The sequence below is a fragment of the Oncorhynchus nerka genome, linkage group LG24 (genome assembly GCF_034236695.1).
Source record: "Oncorhynchus nerka isolate Pitt River linkage group LG24, Oner_Uvic_2.0, whole genome shotgun sequence".
In the NCBI taxonomy this organism is placed as follows: domain Eukaryota; kingdom Metazoa; phylum Chordata; class Actinopteri; order Salmoniformes; family Salmonidae; genus Oncorhynchus; species Oncorhynchus nerka.
Window position 1 is genome coordinate 11,753,850 of NC_088419.1, and position 6,000 is coordinate 11,759,849.

Here is a 6,000-nt window from a genome sequence, read left to right on the forward strand (position 1 = left end):
TGTCAGCTCAAGGATTTGATCTTGCAACCTTTCCGTTATTAGTCCAACGCTCTAACCACTATGCTACCTGCCGCCTATTATCTATACAATAGGCCATAATTGAATTTGGCCCAATAGGCCTGGCATATTCCCACGTTCAAAGAGCTTCCCATTTTGATTGGGTTATTTTGAATAGAAACCTTTAGGCCTACCTATTGAAAAAAACTCTGCACATCTGTCCAGCCTGGCGAGATTGGCAAAAGGGGTGTTTAGCATCTCTACTGCTGGCAAGAGTGGCCAAAAGGGTGTTTAGCATCTCTACTGCTGGCAACAGTGGCCAAATGGGTGTTTAGCATCTCTGCCCAGCCTGGCACGAGAGGCCAAATGTGTGTTTAGCATCTCTGCCCAGCCTGGCACGAGAGGCCAAATGGGTGTTTGGCATCTCTGCCCAGCCTGGCACGAGAGGCCAAATGTGTGTTTAGCATCTCTGCCCAGCCTGGCACGAGAGGCCAAATGGGTGTTTGGCATCTCTGCCCAGCCTGGCACGAGAGGCCAAATGGGTGTTTAGCATCTCTGCCCAGCCTGGCACGAGAGGCCAAATGTGTGTTTAGCATCTCTGCTGCTGGCCTGCTCTCCAGGCACCATCGCATGAGCCTGAAGCCCCAGACTGGCCAATCCCGTCTTTCTAAAAATGAATTCAAAGGCACTAATAAGTCCATTTTAATTTAATTTGCGTTTAATTCTAAGTATGTCACAGTCTTATATGCACAATTTATAGACTATAATGATTCAATACAACGAAATGTTGTTTAAATGCTGAGGGCTTTATGTCCTTACCATCCCATTGTGTCACACTTCAAAATGCTTCTCATTGTTTTTCTTTGTAGGCTTTAGCCTTAAAACAATTGAAATAATATAGCCTAAATAATTCATTTCTGTTCCTTCTTAGGCTCCATGACCTATTTAGAGTATTTTTGTGCTGTTTAATATGTCATGTAGCCTATTTGAAATGATGTTCGCTTCTTACATTTATCTTTCATGTTCATTCAAATACTTTTCTTTCAAATCCATATGGATTTGGTAGGTCCAAGTAGTCACAGAAATAGATGGGTATAGGTTCAAATGTGAATTTAATGAACAGAGCGGTATTTAGTGGAGGACATGGAGCTCAAGAGCTGTGAGCTGTGAGGGGTGAGCGGTGAGCAGGATTTCCAACTGCTCAACTCTGCTCACATGCTCTGGTGGCCACACACGACTCCCAACACCATCATTAAGTTTGCAGACGACACGACGGCGGTAGGCCTTATCACCGACGACGATGAGACGGCCTACAGGGAGAAGGTCAACAATATCTCCTTCAACGTCAACAAGACAAAGGAGCTGATTGTGGACTACAGGAAACGGAGGGCCGACCAACCACATCAATAGGGCTGTAGTGGAGCAGGTCGAGAGCTTCAAGTTCCTCTGTGTCCACATCACTAAGGAATTATCATGGCCCACACACACCAACACAGTCTTGAAGAGAGCACTACTATGCCTCTTCCCCCTTAGGAGGCTGAAAAGGTTTGGCATGGGCCCCAGATCCTCAAAAAGTTATACAGTTGCACCGTTGAGGACATCTTGACTGGCTGCATCACTGCTCGATATGGCAACTGCTTGGCATCAGACCGCAAGGCGTTACAGAGGGTAGTACGTACAGCCCAGAACATCACTGAGGCCGAGCTCCTTACCATCCAGGACCTCTATACCAGGTTGTGTTAGAGGAAGGCCCAAAAAATAGTCAGAGCCTCCAGCTACCCAAGTCATAGACTGTTCTCTCTGCTACCACACGGCAAGCGGTACCGATGCACCTAGTCTGGAACCAACAGGACCCTGAACAGCTTCTACCCCCAAGCCATAAGACTGCTAAATTGTTAGTTAAATAGTTAACCAATAGTTACCCGGGCTATCTGCATTGACCCTTTTCGCACGCACTCTTTTGACTCATCACATACAAGGCTATGACTTGTCACGCCCGCTCCCGCTCCTGTCTGGCGCTTGAGGGCGCCAGGCTGCCCATCATTACGCACACCTGTCACAACCGTTACGCGCATCAGTGCTTCATTGGACTCACCTGGGCTCCATCACTGTATTGATTGCCTCCTATTTATCTGTCTGTTCCTCAGTTTGATCACTGTGTCAGCATTATTGTCGTTATGTATCCCCTGTCCAGACGCTGTCCTTGTTTGTTTCATGTGGGTTATTTATTAAATGTTCACTTCCTCTACTTGCTTCTCATCTTCCAGCGTCTGTCCCTACAGTTACTGTTTATTTTCTATCCTGTTGCCTAGTAACTTTATCCCTACCTATATGTACATATCTACCTCAATCACCTCATTCCCCTGCACATGGACTCAGTACTGGTACCCCGTGTATATAGACAAGTTATCATTACTCATTGTGTATTTATTATATATAGACAAGTTATCATTACTCATTGTGTATTTTTTGTATATAGACAAGTTATCATTACTCATTGTGTATTTATTGTATATAGACAAGTTATCATTACTCATTGTGTATTTATTGTATATAGACAAGTTATCATTACTCATTGTGTATTTATTGTATATAGACATGTTATCATTACTCATTGTGTGTTTAAGAAGCATTTCACTGTTAGTCTACACCTGTTGTTTAAGAAGCATTTCACTGTTAGTCTACACCTGTTGTTTAAGAAGCATTTCACTGTTAGTCTACACCTGTTGATTATAAAGCATTTCACTGTTAGTCTACACCTGTTGATTAAGAAGCATTCCACTGTTAGTCTACACCTGTTGTTTAAGAAGCATTTCACTGTTAGTCTACACCTGTTGTTTAAGAAGCATTTCACTGTTAGTCTACACCTGTTGTTTAAGAAGCATTTCTCTGTTAGTCTACACCTGTTGTTTAAGAAGCATTTCACTGTTAGTCTACACCTGTTGTTTAAGAAGCATTTCACTGTTAGTCTACACCTGTTGATTATAAAGCATTTCACGGTTAGTCTACACCTGTTGATTAAGAAGTATTTCACTGTTAGTCTACACCTGTTGTTTAAGAAGCATTTCACTGTTAGTCTACAGCTGTTGATTATGAAGCATGTGACACATACAGTTTGATTTGATGTTCCCCACAGAGCACTACCGGCCACCACAGTGTCCTGGCTACCTGGCTACCACCAGCGACCAGCCAATGTCATAGTTCACCAGAGTTCACAATATGACATGCCATTACACATCACTTTTAAGCCATCGTAATGTAAGGCCCTGTCTTTTTCCATCGCATGTCTTTGTATGCCCTGGGAAAAATAGTGAGAGACAGTGACAGCGGTAAGGAGGTCCATTCTCCCTTAACCAAAAGGACTGGTCACAGGGAGAATCACAGGGAGCTCTGAAATCACGGTCCTCAGTAAAACCACGTCCTCTTCTGAACAGGGTGGCAGCAGGGTTGTGGTCCAGGGCCTCGACCACACAGAGCCGCACATAGAACCCGGTTTCCTCTGGATCAAAGGCCAACCGGGCCCCCAGGGATCCTGCTGTCTATATCTAGTTACTAATCTACAGGCCCTGACTCTGACCGGTGGCCCAACAAGCAGGGTAGGCTTCGCTAGGTTGCGGTAGAGACTGCAACCAGAGAAAATCCACCCCAGCTGGGCAGCCCCTGGGAACCAGATAGAGGGAGAGATGGATGGAAGGAGGGAAAGAGGAAGAGGGAGAGACAGGGAGAGACAGAGAGGGGGCAGAGAGTTGGGAGGGTAGCGAGAAAGGGAGGGATGAAAAGAGGGATGGTATGGATAGAGAGAGAGAAAAGGACCTAGAAAAAGAAGGGAAGAGACAGAGAGAGCTGTTTAGAACGAGTGGTCAGGAGATGCTGAGCGGTGTGGTTGTATCGCGGCCACTCAACCGCTGTGGTTTTCTAGAATCAGAGGATTCTATCCCCTAAGGAAGTTTTGACCTGGAGAGGAACAAAGACTCTGTACAGGAAATGTATGCTTACTTCTTCAGAAAGGAAACAAAATTAGCAAACCAACTCAGTGGGAGGTTGTTTCTGTTTCATTCACCGGAGAAACACGTCGCCTGGTATAAAAAGTACATTTTCTCAAACAGAAATGATAAACTATGCTTCCTATGAATTGGCTACTGGCCGTTGTTCGTACAATCCCATCCATAATAATGGACAACCGGAGGCCATCGTTCAACATGTTCCAGTTGACTTTAGTCTGCACGCCCACCACATCATACGAGCATATCATTCCCCGTTGAGAAGTTGTGTACGGAAGTGTGATACAACACGTATTAACCTCACCGCGTGACGAGAGGATCAACTCCAGTTCAATAGGGACTATGGGGATTTGTGTCTTTATCACGCTGGTCCTGTGTTCTATCTGTGTGATAACTGTTATCTCTGACACCTCTCTGTAGAGGAACAGTCAAGCGAAGAGTTGTTCATCTTCCTGATAAAAACCATACACTCTGTCTCCATATTTAGTCTCTCTATTTCTTCCTTTTCTTTGTTTGACTCTTTCTCCCAGTCTCTCTCTCAATTCAATCTCTCTCTCTCTTTTCTCTCTCTGTCTGTTTCTCTTCTGTGTCTCTTCTCGTTCTCTTTTTCTCGCTCTCCCCTCATTTTATCTCTCTCCCTCTCTCAGAGACTACCTTTCTCTCTCCCTCTCTCTCTTTCCCTACCACTCTATCTCTCACACAAACGTTCTCTCTCTCTCTTTCCCCACCACTCTCTCTCACACAAACGTCCCTCTCTCTTTCCCTACTACTCTATCTCTCACACAAACGTTCCCTCTCTCTCTTTCCCTACCACTCTCTCTCACACAAACGTCTCTCACACAAACTCTATCTGTTCTCTCTCTCTTTCCCTACCACTCTATCTCACACACAAACGTTCTCTCTCTCTCTTTCCCTACCACTCTATCTCTCACACAAACGTTCCCTCTCTCTCTTTCCCTACCACTCTATCTCTCACACAAACGTTCTCTCTCTCTCTCTTTCCCACACAAATGTTCTCTCTCTTTCCCTACTACTCTATCTCTCACACAAACGTTCTCTCTCTCTCTTTCCCCACCACTCTATCTCTCACACAAATGTTCCCTCTCTCTCTTTCCCCACCACTCTATCTCACACAAACGTTCCCTCTCTCTCTTGCTCTCCCTGCATCACCCTCCCACCTCTCTGGTGTAATGCCAATGTATTCAGCCAGACCTCCCCAGAGTACCTAAATACAGGCAGGTAAATTATTGCGGTAGGGCGGCTGGCTGACGCTATACTCTCCTTGTCACTCTCTCTCTCTCTCCCTCTCTCTCTCTCTCTCTCTCTCTCTCTCTCTCTCTCTCTCTCTCTCTCTCTCTCTCTCTCTCTCTCTCTCTCTCTCTCTCTCTCTCTCTCTCTCTCTCTCTCTCTCTCTCTCTCTCTCTCTCTCTCTCTCTCTCTCTCTCTCCCTCTCTCTCTCTCTATCCCTATATCTCCCCCTCTTTCTCCCTCAGGCGGGTTTGTCAGTGTTCATTGTTGAAATTGGACACATGCTCGTCTATCGGCTCGCCGCTGTGAAATATTCAATCTTCTCATTTGATTTGGACTGTAATTATGTCGTAAAAACAAAGTAACTGTGAAGCCTGTGGCCTGCCAGTGTGATCTGATTTCATCAAGTGCAGGCTGATTTAATTATAGACTATAGACAGTATTCACCTTCCCATCCTACCATCAGCCCTCTTTCACTGGGCCTGGCTGGGCAGTCTGCCTCGTCTACTGTTTCTTTAAGCCATCACATTATTTTATTGTGAGTTAATCCCACGGCAAATGGGGTTGTTGGTGATGTGATGAGATGACTCAGGTGGAAGACCTGCTTGGAGTGATGTGCTCAGATGACTGCGGGTGGAGGAGCTGTTGGTGATGTGTTGAGATGACTGTGGGTGGAGGAGCTCTATGTGATGTGATGAGACGACTGGGGTGGAAGTCCTGCTTGGAGTGATGTGTTGAGATGACTACGGGTGGA